Source organism: Lepidochelys kempii, chromosome 2 (genome assembly GCF_965140265.1).
Source record: "Lepidochelys kempii isolate rLepKem1 chromosome 2, rLepKem1.hap2, whole genome shotgun sequence".
In the NCBI taxonomy this organism is placed as follows: Eukaryota; Metazoa; Chordata; order Testudines; family Cheloniidae; genus Lepidochelys; species Lepidochelys kempii.
The window spans coordinates 167,665,566-167,679,490 of NC_133257.1; the positions used below are offsets into that span (position 1 = coordinate 167,665,566).

At 39.2% G+C, this 13,925-nt stretch overlaps 1 protein-coding gene across 2 annotated transcripts in view; it reads left to right on the forward strand.

Moving 5' to 3' along the window:
• Positions 1 to 317: 317 nt before the first annotated feature.
• Positions 318 to 13,925, forward strand: part of DDC (dopa decarboxylase) — a 116,926-nt gene continuing 103,318 nt past the window's right edge. Inside the window, exons 1-2 of one of the 2 annotated variants that reach the window (XM_073332727.1) lie at positions 318 to 489; positions 12,069 to 12,114. The gene's annotated coding sequence lies outside the window, so the exon portion shown is untranslated. The remainder of the gene's footprint in view (positions 490 to 12,068; positions 12,115 to 13,925) is intronic. The other variant, XM_073332726.1, reaches the window with a different exon arrangement.

A 13,925-nucleotide genomic window follows, 5' to 3' on the forward strand; every position in this document is an offset into this window, starting at 1 on the left:
GTTTAATTGTGCTGTAGACATTGTCCTCTCAAGGTCCCTTCCAGTCCTATGATTCAGGCTCTGGGAAAGGATCTGGTCAGGCTATTGGTTCATCTTATTCCATTTGTCATTGATATTTGGTGTCTAATGAATAAATAAAAGAAAAACTTGGGTAATCCCTCACATCCCTAAATTAGTGCATAGCCCCCAGTTAGTTCAAGGGACTTTTTATTTTGTTCCCTCCGCAAAAGGAGAAGAACCAATAAAATTAGTGAATTTGGGACTACAGGAGTTTAATGATTAACTGGAAAAAAGTGCAGTCTGAACACACTGGCAAGAAGAAGAGGGCAGCGGGTGTCTTCAGGGTTGCTGAAAAGGCCTGGGACTTCCTTGAAACTAGAGTTCCTCAGTTCCTTGTTTCTGTCATATGCTCCTGGAAACAGAGTAAAACTACTAAGAAAATTAGCCATTCCCCAAAACAGCCGGAAAAGAACTGAAATCTGCAAACAAGTAAGGACAAATGAATGCATTAATGCACTTATCTTAGAATGTGGAGAGCTACCTCTGTACCTTAGCCTGGTAGCCCAGCCATATAAAGTTGCATATTAAACATTAACTCTGTGGGTATATCGAAAATAATGGTTTAAAATTAATATAACTGTAGCTTTAAATAATATTTCATTAATCAAACTTTGAAGTTCTCATGAGTGTAGAATAAATATTTTAAGTAACTAACTTGAAAGCACTATTTGTAAAGTTTGATATAGTAGAAAGCATTTGTAGCAGCCTTGTAAACCATATGAGGAACCTTGCTGAGTGTCCTTAGCTGACAGGCTGGGATCTTATAGGGAAATACCCCCTTCAAAGCTACAGTATCTGCGTCTGTCTAGGAATAAGTGAATGGCTCAGATGTAGTAGTTATGGTAAAATCGTGGAAAATCTGGTTGATAATTGCAGCCAGTCTGTCCAGTCAGGAAGCCAAGGATTGAAGCCCTGTGATTCAGGCAGTAGAGAGGACTACTTATTTTGGTTAAAAGAAAAGGAGTACTTGTGGCACCTTAGAGACTAACCAATTTATTTGAGCATTATTTATTTGCTCAAATAAATTGGTTAGTCTCTAAGGTGCCACAAGTACTCCTTTTCTTTTTGCGAATACAGACTAACACGGCTGTTCCTCTGAAACCTGTCATTATTTTGGTTAGGGACCCCTGTGGCTAGTATTGAGTGAGAAAACAATGCTCATCTTCTACTCTCTCCCACTTGGTGTGTGGGGAGGGTGGGCTGGCTGGCTGGCAGGCTTTAGGCAGCACTCAGATCAGACTGCTTTAGATAGGTAAAATGAGGGAGAACAATACTTGAGTTTGTTAGGAACTGAATTTCAGTTGGTAAAGAGAGAAGCTTTGTGAACCCTTTCAATTTTGGTAAGAAAGGGTGCTCAGTTTCCGCCCCCCCCCCCTTTTGCTCCTGTTTGCATGGTTTGCTGGATCTTGAACAAAACTGGTTTTCCCATGGCTGAATCTCATTGTGAAGCTACAGGGGAGGGTTAGGTTTGACAATTTCCAATCTACTTAGCAGGATTCCCAGTAAGGGACATTTTACCCAGGGTGACATTTTCAAAATGCACAGGCTACTGAGGAGGCTAAGTCCCACTGAAAGTCAGTGAGACTTTGGCTTCCAAGTGATTTAAAGGCTTTTGAAAATTTTACCCTAAATCCATGTGTGAGCACCTAACTAACTTCTAGAAGTGCTCAGAACAGATCCTCATAGACTGGTGTAGCTGAGTTTCCCCGTCTGCCTCATATGTGTGCACAGGTTGTAAAACAGGTGTTCAAAATTAATTTCTGTGTGGCAAGTACCACATTTGTGTACATTCCATGCATGCACAGCTCTAAACAAAAGGGAAGCAGAGAGGCAAGAATAAACCAGAATGGCTGAATGGGGAGGTTTTTTGATACAAACAGATATTCTTAAGAAATGGAAATCCAACCCTAGTAAAGCCAATAAAATGTAGCATAAACTACAGCAGGTCATATGTATGAAGGAAATTAGGATTATGGCTAAGAGGAATTGAAGGGCAAAAAGCTAACAATGTAACAATAAAATAATAACAAGAAGTACTTAACACATATCTGAAGCAGGAAGTCTGCAATATACTCTGTGGGTCCACTGAACCACACGGGAGGAAGGGAGCATTTAAGGAATATGAGACCCTTGTTGCGGAGCTAAATGAATAATTTGCATCACTTTTCAACAAAGAGGAGATTGAGGAGATACTTATTGTAATGGAATATTAAACTGTATTATACAGTTCAGCCAGTAGGTAGTGCTGTGTATAAAACACCTTATTTAAACTAACTTTAGCCATACATGGCAAAGCATTAAAGGATCTTATTGTGAACATATCTGGTGTATACCCCTCTGAGAAGTAAGCTCTGTATTCAGTCTATATCTGATTCTAGTTGCAACCTACCATGTACAAGAAGTATATGACATGGTGTCACAAATAAAGTAGTGCCAGAGGAGAACAAATAGAAAGCTTGCAGGATCTCATCAACACACCACTTTTCAATGCCCCAGAGAACTTCCTCTTTGACAGTCTTTCACAATGGACAATCTGGAAGCAGTATTTTGCAAGATTTTGAACTGCTACAAAGCTCCACCAGGAAACTCGAGATATTCAGGTATCTTCTGTAATTTATGCTATGAGCAAGCAGGCCGATTTGTATCTTTAAATCCTTTGACTTTACTGAAGAAAAACACAAAGATAACTCTGAAAGAGTTCTGCCTATATTTAATGCATATTTTATACCTCAGAGAAATGTGGTTTGTGAAAGCATGTTTTCGCAATCTGATCTCCCATGTAACTCATCCTGCCACTGTTCCCTCTCCAAGATCTGAATAATTGCACATAGAACCATGACAGAGGTGGGAGTCTTTAGTGCTGCCGGTAGTAGTAGTGAAACAGCAGGGAAGCCTAGGTAACTCCGAGAGCTGGGGGACAAAAGACAGGAAATGACCCTTAGACTCACACAAGAAACTTTTATTTCTCCCCAGTTTTTGCCATGACAGAGAATAATCACACAGCTTAGCCCTTTCCTAAGACCTTGAACCCAAGAGGCTCCAGGCACTTCGCAGTCATGCTGCTGCTCTCAGGAATTTTTCTCTCTTCTTGTCTGTCCAGCCTTCTCAGTCAGTGACCGTCCCAGCCATGTGCAGTTAATGAAGATCCCATCTCACAGGGGTCAGGTGTTCACCCTCAGTTCCTGGCTGAGCCCAGCTCTGTTCATCTTCTGTTCATTCTGCCTTGAATCCACAATCATTCTTCATTCCCTTCCTATCAAACTGTCACCAGGCCAGTACTGGGTGAAGAGATGCTTTTCTATCCCACATCCATCTCACCAGGGATCATGAGGGTTAGGTAAGGAACTGCATGTGGGCTGCTTAGAATTCCTTTGCAGGGGGAAAAGAGCTCCAGGCCAACGTACATTGGGAAACTCAGCAGGCTTTGAAACCATTTTCACAGACCCATTAAGGATTGGACTCAGCTGATCCTACCATGGGAGAGGGAGTTGTGTTTTATTCAAATGGATTTTTGGAAAGAGAATTTTTACACCATTTAGGGTAGAGCTCCGCCCTATCCAGCTGTATTGGTGGGATCAATGAAAATTATTTCAGCACATGGTCAATTTCCCTGTGTAGTTGAGCCTGTAAATGTACAGTATTATTTATTCCCCATGAAAACATCATTCCACATAATGTCCCCTTGGGCTGTGTCTATAGCACAGCAAAAGACCGAAGGCTAGCCCAGGACAGCTGACTCAGGCTCATAGATCTTGGGCAGCAGGGCTATAAAATTTCAGTGTAGACATCTGGGGTCAGGCTGGAGCCCAGTCGCGGAGACCCCATGAGGGCAAGGATTTCAAATTTGACGTTGCAGGGAACAAGAACCTTAGGGAGGAATTTTCAGGGGCAATGGAGATGTTAGGAATGGAGGGCAAAGTAGATGACATTACTGAATAGATGTGATCTGGATCCTACTGGATTTTCCTCCACAGAATCTCCAAAAATCCACCACTAGGACTAGTTCCAAACCCTGGTCCTCCCCTATCTTGATAACTCCTTTTGGAAAGACTGAGAAAGGACTGTGGTGAAAAGCCAGAGCCAAAGAGGTTGGAGGAGTGAGGGATGGCCAGGGTCTGTCCGAGGTCCTAATGGTCAATTCTGGAGAGACTGCAGAAAAGAAATCTGTAGGATTTTCACCATACCTTCTTTTTCAACAGTTCAGGTATTTGTGTTCCCTTCCTCTCAAAGACTGTGGAGCTGTTATGAGAGTCTTCTATGTATGTATATATGTAATAGTTAATAGATAAAATGGCAGTAGATGTTGCTTAAAAGTATGTAGGTGAGCTCCTGAGTTTTGTAGGACCAATAAAACTTGTTGCACACAGCAAATGGCTTCCTTTGTGCAGCTCTTTACATTTGCTTTAAACAGGAGGTATGATCTGGCCAAGTGGGTGTCAATTCTATTCAGGACGGCGTGGGAACTCCACTTATGTATTTCAATAATTTGACGCCTACTCAGACAGCTTCTCATGCAGCCTTTCATGGAGCAGACAAACTGTCCAGCTGTCAACAAAAGATCAAAATTCAGTAGGATACCCAGCAAAATTGCAAAATGTCACACAGACCCCATTTCTTGATGTGTAAAGAACAAGCTCACTCTAGTTTGAAGTTGCAGGAGAGAAATGTTTTGAGCACTTTCAACCTTGCTCAGCTGCCAGCTTTTCTCTGAGTCACAAACCCTTATAGACTGTCTCCACAGTCACACTTCTAAGGTGACAGAATTTACCACTTTACCAACATAACAAGATTACAAATGGGAGCAGAGGTTATTTTAAAAAGACCTAAAAATATCAAATCCCTGGTTATGTCCATTCACTGATTTTAAAAAAAATTCATCTTTTGTGATTACATGTCTCAGGGGAAAGCACAAGGGGGATAATGCTGATTCTGTGTAGCTGGACTACATTAAAAATATGGACTAGTTGTAATGAGTTTTGCACCATCAGCAAGTATCAAAAATGTTCACCTTAATATTTTAGTGGCATTTCCATCTTCAATCAGCTTGTTCCTTTTTATAAGCTATTAAATGTCTTTCTTCCAAGATGCTGGTTGACGGCTAAGTAGATGACAAGTAGATCTTGTCCCTCACCTAGGGACTTCTCACCTATTCCCAGGAAAAGCTGTTTGTGGCCACGTCTATCGATACAGCTGTGCCGCTGTAAGAGTGCTTGTGTAGCCACGTTATTCTGACGGGCGAGAGCTCTCCTGTTGACATAATAAAACCAGCTCAACAAACAGCGGTAGCTAGTCAGCGAGAGAGCTTATGCAGGCACAACTTATGTTGCTCAAGGGGGGGGGGGGGTTTCACGCCCCTGAGTGACCAAAGTTTTGCCAACATAGACCATGTTTACACTAGCACTTAAGTGTACCTGTTGGTTTTGTCACTGCTGAAAAATGATGAGCTATCTTTATACACAGGCCAAATCCAGTGATATGCTGCCAGCAAAGTATGTGAGGCACTAGAGACGCTATCCATTTCTTTTTCCTATTCAAACAAAAATGATTCCCAAGAATCATAACCAAGGCATGCAGTACCACTGCAAAAAACAGTTGGCAACATGCGTGTGCTGGGAATATTTATACTGTCTTCCTGAAAATATACATGGAGTTATTGATGGGAAAACAGTGTACAGCTGGCGTACAGCGCCTAGAGGATGGGAGGTGTCAGGCAATATCCTCCCTCAGAGAATGGTTTGCAACTATCTGACACTTTACCCAATCTTGTGCTTTTTAAGATAAGTCATTTCTGTCTACTGATCTAGTAATATCCTAAAGCAGAACATGAACTCCATCAGAAGCAGGGAAATTGCCATAACCCTTCCTTCAATATGGTGGCTGAATTTTAACAAGGGGCTCGCACAACCCTGCTCCAGCACATCACTAGTTGGTGGTCTTTCTTGTGAACTGATAGTGACTATTCTTAATAGAGTCTATACATTTTGGGAGTTCTGTCGTTTATCCTGAATTAATATATACATCTCTTCCTAAACCCCTACACACACACATTAATGAAATCAAGTTTACCAGTCTCCGATTTTCTAACACTTTGCCACTATTAATATTGAATCCAGTGATCATTTTCAGAAGTAACTAATTGCTTTTAAACATCTTGGTCATAGCCTCTAATCCATCAGACCATAGATCCTCTTTTTCCAGAATGGTTTTCTTCTGGATAAAGCACATGGTTTTTGTCATTCTTCCTATTGTTTAGTGTCTTGATTGCTTCTTCTGGCATGATCTTTTTTTCCTTCAGTATTCTTTTTCCTCCTAGGAAATTTATATTTAATGTTGGCATCTCGTCTCAAAGCCGTCTTCCTTTGTAATCACCAAGACAAAGACTTCATTTAATTATTTAGCAATCTCTCTTGTCAGTTTTCTGGAGATATAAAATAGGGCTGTACAGCATGTATTCAGATGGGTATGTAAACATGTAGGTTTACTTGTTGAACTTCTGCCACAAACCACCATTGGAGCTTTTCTTAAGTCCATTCTCTGCCTGTTGCTAGCTTCACAAGTGCCCTGCAACTGCTCCAATTGCTGTTAGGGAGCATGACAGAAGTAGTGCCACTAGAAAGTGATGCCACCCTTCCTCATCCATTGTGAAGTCCTCAACCAGGCTGACAGTTTCATTTCCTTGCCCAAGAGTGCCTGGGTAGCTCTCTCTTAGGGATCTCAATAGATCTCAGTCAAAAATCACTACAATGATTAATGGATCAATCAGTTCCTGTTGGTTTGGGGGCACTTTATGAAAGACAAAAGGATTAGCTACACCCTAACTTTCTCTCTTCCTGAAAACAAGTTTCTAAAACTAACAAGAAGCAATAAAACACACTGAGTCTGAGATCCATCCACCATAGTATCTCAAGTGATCTGGCCCACTGACTGATTTAGGGACTGATCCAGAGGTCTATACACCACGGATGTTCAGTGTTATGTGTAGAGATTTATTATTCAGACCTCAATGGGCCTTAAATCAGCAATGACGGGAATATAATTTCTATCCCAAAAGCTACATGTAATTTGATAAATGTAAAAAATGATTACGTAGTTGATTGTGATTGTATCTTTTTTTTAAATGACTGTTTAGAGGGTAGAAAAGATCTGAGAAAACCATGTATTCTGTTAGCCAGTTCTTCCTTTCTTGTATTTCTTTTTCAGTTCCACCACTATCATTCAGTGTTGTGAGAAGGAACGTACTATTCAGACCAATAATTATCCCATAGCAGTTTGAAGTTAAATGACCTTTGGATTAAACATTAAAGCAATCAGTTGCTAATAATGTGTCTACCCTTCCTATGGCTCCTTACACAGTGGAAAAAATGTTTTACTTCTCGTTAAAACAGGTTCTTTGACAAGAGGTTCCATTTGAGCAACATTAATGACATTTAAAGAACACCACACTCAGTCACTCCCCATTGTATTGTGCATCTTTTAAAAAAAAACAATTATCCTTGTTTAGTACTAAACTTTTATTTATATATGAATCCCCTGTGTTTTCTGGTTATTATCTGTTTGTAATCATTCACACAAAGAACGTAAGAATTTTGGGAGGAAATTTTCAAAGGCACAAATAGGAGTTACTTTGTGCAGCTCTTTACACCTAAGCCATTTGCAGTGCACTGCACAAAAGAAGCCATTTGCAGTGCACAACAAGAAGTTTTATTGATCCTACCAAAACCAGGAACAATATACATATTCCTGAGCACCACCTCCTGTCACCTGGTTGATTAACTGTTTATACAGATACCGCTTGTAACATAAGGCGCAACTCCCAATAAAAGTCAATGCCATAAGTGCTGTTTGGGCCTTTGAAAAGCTTTCATTGGTCATTAAACTTTGAACTTTAATGAACAGTTATCACTTAAAAATAAAACCAACCGTTCCAATAATTGTAATGTTTTGGTGATATGAGCAAACACAGTATCTGTTTGCGGGATCTATACTTATTACTAATGGATAATTGAGCCTGTTGTTCAGGTCTTTCTGTTTTGTCTTGCTTTGCTCCCAGCACAAAGTGTGCTTTTTGTCTTCCCTTTTCAAAGAGCTAATGCAGGCTGGTTGCTACACAATATTTTTTTAAGTATGTATTTTTATTGCTATATCCATTGGAACATAAAGTACAAACATATGGATGTAATGTACAATATTTACTCCTTAGGCTTGGAAGTTGACAAGACTATCTGAACTAACTCAATTCATTTTGTTGTCAAGTTCCAGGTCATCATCTTCTCTTGATTCTGTCTTTGTGACACTCCAAATTATAAGCAGGGCTAATGCTCAGCGCAGCTGTGCAAATAACTGATTTTTTGATTCTCTGGCTGATCCTCACATACACAGATAAAAATTGGGTCGACCCAAAACAACACTGTTTTGAATTTTTTGGCAAAGCAAAAAGGCAAAAAAAAAAATTAGTTTTGGATCAAACAAAATTTTTCATTCTACCTGAAACAAAATGTTTCGTTTTTGTTGTCAAGGTTTTTTTAATGAAGTTGAAGAAAACTGCAAAACAAAAAGTCATTTAGAAAATGCTGAAATAAAATATTTCAGGGTTTTTTCAGAATTTTTTTGTTTTGTTTCAACCAAAACAATTTGATGAATTCAACACAAATTCATGAAATGGTTCAGTCAACCCAAATCTGCAAGTTTAAATGCAAGATTTTTAATTATGGTATATAATTGCTTTAGTATTGTGCACAAGCTATTTAAAAAATAATAGTCTCTTTGCAGTGTGGTGGAAAATTTTCAGGCCATTAGGGTGAAGCAGTCAAATCTTGTTCCATCGTCAACAATACAGAAGAGTAATCATTCCTCTCACAAGAGCCATCTGCATCAGCTAAAGGAAAAGACTAACTAGATCCAATTCAGCTCTGGAAACAGCACTTTTTCTAAAAAGTGCCCACTGATTTTGGGTGCTTGATATCAGACATCTGGCCTCACATATTGGATATATAAACCACCTCATTAGCCTGAAAATGTGAACAATCCTATCTGTCTGTCTTGTCTAACCTATTGCCATATATAAAGTGCTTGTCACTGTGGTATCTAATGAGAATTAAGAAAGGAAAAGTGTGTGTGTATGTAGGGTAAGAGAGAACAGCTCTCCCTCCCTGGTATACAAAAGCTTTGTACCAAGACTGCCTCTTCTCCTTTGCTGATGAAGTGAGGGTCCTATCAATTTGTTGAATCAAAAGAAGGCCCTGTAAACTCATCCTTTTTATGCCAAAAGCCTGGCGTAAACGTCTTTGTTTGTTGGGCTCTGGAAAATGCTGTTTGAACCAATAAATGCAAACCACCCCAGGTGGTGGTATCTCTTTGGAGGTGTTTACAACCTAAATGATTTCCACGCCACTGTTTTTAGTGCCTGGAGTTGCCAGGCAGTCACCAGCCCACAATGATACATAAACTATTCATAAACTTAATACAAGATGGCTCTCAAAAATACTGCATGCCATGGCAATATCCAACAAATTATTACCCTCATTTTACAGATGAGGATCTGAGGCTGAGAGTGACTAAGGTCATGTCTGTTCTGCCAGGCAGTTCACATTAATGGGGCAGTGTGAATAGCAGTGCAAACCAACATGCTGCACTGTAATTCCCCGCTGTGGGCGTGAACTTAAAGTCCTGAGCTGGCACTAAAGTAGGACTACCTTTAAGTTCATGCCTGCATAGGGGAGTTATAGCACAGCCCTTTGGTGAACACTGCTATTCACAAACCCTTCATCCAAACTTCAGAGCAGTGTAAACTTGCTCTTTGTGACTTGCCCAGAATCTGCAACACGGAATTGAACCTCTGTCTCCTGAGTCCTAGGCTAGTGCCCAAACCACTGGACTATCCTTCCTCTCTAGATGCATGTTTCCTCCAGTCACATTTAAGTCCTGTCTAGCTGGGTGATTGCCTCCTCTAGTGTTCCATTGCAGTCATCTGAAGTGCTTTTGTTAACAGCTCTGTGGGGTAAAGAGGAGAGAAGATGGCAGAGTGTTCTGAAGGATCTAAGAATCTGGAACTTTCCTCTTCACCAGATCCTGGGTTTGACAATGTTGAGGACACACTATGTGTCTATACTATTTTTCTTCCTGGATGTGGGTGAGGGGAGCAAGTTAGGTTTTTTAAAAATCTTATTTAGTGTACTTTGTTAATATTTATTTTAAAAGAACATGTAATGCCCTTGGAGTTGGAGGTGAGACCAGGATACATTTAAGTAAATAAAATAAATACAACTTAGTGATCATTTACTATTGTGCTGCTGTCATCGTTGTTGATACTGCAAGTCACAAGGGGAAATTAATTTCTATTGCAGATTCTTTATCCGCTGTCTGTGTCCTCAGATTTATCTCCTAGTATATCCCCTGAGAAAAGTCTGTGTGCTCTGCAGAGGATGCATTTTAATTCCTGATACAATGCCAGTGTAATCCATGTTTCTGATGTTAAAAGGCTTTGGTTACCTTTTATTCTATTGAAGGTTTTCTACACCGCAAGCGTATCTTCCTTTTGCACAGAATATCCTTACTCATACTTCATTGAACTAACACATTCTGGGCCAATTTTGCTCCTGTCATGTGATGAAGTTCTTTCATGTGACATCACAGGACGTGCTCAGACAACCTTATACAAACACGCCTAGGGTACAATCAGATCCTGGATGGATTGTCTTCCGGGAGTGCTACAGCCTCCTGCTCAAACACATCATCTCTCCTAATTCATTAGCAAGCCAAAGAACTCACTCAGGACTGTGCATAGTCAATACATGCTTTGGAGTTATTATTTCATTGGTATAGCGCCACTTCTTGCCAGAAGAGGGATGCAACTTTGAGTGTGCAATAATGTGCTCAAACTGCTTCTATCAGATGCTATGGGTGTTTACTCAAACTGATCCTGAACTTGTGCATGTGATCATAATCTGACCATTGCAGAAATCATATCCCAAGAACTGAAAATCTCCAAAATAAAGTCAAACACAGGCAATAGCAAAATTCTGGGCCTTGTTTGTACGTGTGTGTGTTTGTTTTTTAAATAAAAACATCTTTCACCATTGAAGAGATGTCCTCGTTAAGCTAAAGGTCACAGCTACAGACATAGCCATGAAATCACTCTTTTAAAAGTGTGATCAACTCTCAAAACAACTTTTTTACTCATTGTAAGTGTAATGACTGTAAGATGCAAATGCCCTGGTCAACAGCACGAGAATTGGTTGTGTTAGATCCGACATAATGGTCTTGTATCTAACAATGAGCAGATCGTGACTGTGAGGGGTCCAGAGCCTTCTTGAAAGCAAACTAAAAAACATCGACCATCAATTCCCTGAGTTCTGCGGAACAGAACATTACAGAAAAAAGGTCTGTAGGAGAATAAAGGGGCCCTTTTAAATTATGGTAAGAAAAAAACATTTTTCTTGTTGAAAATGTGTTAGAGCTTTCAAAAAACATACGTAATAAAAATAAACACTGGGAAACTGTGGAAAAGCTAGAAACACGTATCTTAAAGTTAATATATCACCATGGTAATCCCATGTGTGTATAGCTTTGTAGTCCACAGTTACATGCATAATACTCTATCTTTGGCTACCTGCCCTTAAAAAAGAGTATTGCAATGTTCTACATAAGTGGTCAAAACCACTGTCTTTTACACTAGCATTGCTTCCATGACTGGCATAATTATTCTAGAAAAGTGTGTGTGTGAGAGAGAGAATTTGTTTAGAGACTGCCAGTGTCTTGACAAATAATTATAGCGCCTCCCCAATACCAAATCCAGTCAACAGTAGTTGCTCAGCTGCATGGGTTTGCTTTTTAGACAGATCATTTTTTTCTAAATATATTTAGGATGGAGTATGGGAGAGGGAGGGGGGAGATGCTGCTGCTGCTGAATGTTAAATGCAAAGCACTTGGCTCTGATAGGCTAAGGGGAAGTGGTTACTCTGCCTATATAAACTGACAACAGCATCCTCTGTGCTTTATAACTGTCACAGGGGAGCAGAGAAAGAGGGAGTGGAGAAGGAATCTCACCAACTGGCTGTAAGTAACATTCTTTGTCCTTGTAGCATCATGCTTAATAAATCCAAGAAGATAAATGCTTGGATTAATTCAACAGTTTGTTACTTCGCCTTAGAGTTCAGCTAATTAATTTTAAATATCCAGCCTATTTTATTTTAGAAAAGTAAATTGGAAGCACAAAAGACATTTGCATTTTTTAAAGCTAAGTTTGCACAGGTTAGTGTGTGCCTCTTGTTTTGTATTTATTCATGCAGAGATAGAACAATCCCAATGTTTTGGTTTATGCGTATGTATGTGTGACAGCCTTATGCAAAAATTAATAGGCTGCCAATCCAACTGCCACAGTTCTGGACAACCATGTAGACCTTTACAAATAAAACCAGATGTTTCTCTTCTGTATCTTCTTAATAAGAAAAAAAATCTATTTTGTTTCTATATGTGACATTCTTAAAGTGAACCTATCCTCCAGGAAAAGCAGTAGGATTTTTTTAATGGAAAATTAGCAAACTGCAAAAGCTGAGCAACTCAGAATGAAAGCTAAATGAGGTAACTTTGTATACTGACAAGGAAAATGGAAAGTACTAAATAGTGAAAAGTAGGAGCCACCTTACGCATGCATAACTCCTGTTAAAGACAATGGATGCAGAAGCAATTCAGGATCAGGTCAATTGTGTTGCCTGTAAATTTAAACCTGTTTGTGTTTGCCTCTATTTCACGCAGAACATCTAATAAAGGGCCTTCTCTTGCAGTTCTTAGTGAGACAACATTTACTTCAATGGGAATTTTGTCCAAGAAAAGATTGCAAATCAAAGGTGTAATCCTCTTGCCATTAAATTCAATGGCTAAAATCCCAAAGACTCAAGTGGGGCCATATGCAGAGCTCAAGCCTTTAATTTACATTGGATTCTGCAACAAATGGGCAGAAGGATAGATAACACGTCATTCTACTCTACTGAAAATAAATGTATAAAGTTATCATGATACTTTGAGCCTATGCTGTCCTCAGTTGTTGAAATGTGTATGCTGTTTTAGATGTTATTAATATGTTTAATCTATAGGGCTTTCTGTTCAGTGTTGTTTGCGGGGGACCCCTCCCCCCTCAAGTAAGATACATGTATATGTATGTCTCCTATCTGCATTTAATAATCTCAGTCCTTGATTTTAGCGTTTTTGTTGCTTTGCTTTGTGCTTCAGAATGGGTCTGTTGAATTAGAGACCAGGTAGGTGGTATCCGTTCTTTCTCTCTACTCAGAAATTTCCTGGCACGCCCTAATAAACTATAAGTGGGTTTAAAAAATAACCTTATCAACCAGAAACAGAATTTAAAGAAACCACAATTCTGTTGTTGATATTTTGTCAATGTGTACATAAAAATAACATGCATACTGTAATTGGAAGCAAATTTAGGCAATAATAATCAGAAATAGTTATAGCTATAAATGTATTGCCTAAGTTTGTCTCCATATATATGTATGTTTTATGAATATCTAAAAATGCGTGGTGCTCTTCTTACTGCTTTTTAAGGTAAATAGAAAATAAGTTCAACGAGGTGTCTGGTGGCAATAAGTTGTGAATGAACTTCACATACTCAGTACATACAAGCTAGGGACTAGAAACAATTCTTCTAGAGTTTCAAACATACACTATTAAGATAAAATGTTGATGTGTTGTAATGTTCTAATTGTAAGGCAACCAGATACTGCTTGGTCAAGCTGGCAAAAGGCTATTATGTCAAGCTTAGGTTGTATAGTATATAATACAATATCTAATGATATACTCAGGAAAAAATCTAAAAACTAAAGAACTTTAACTTTTATATGTATATATAATGT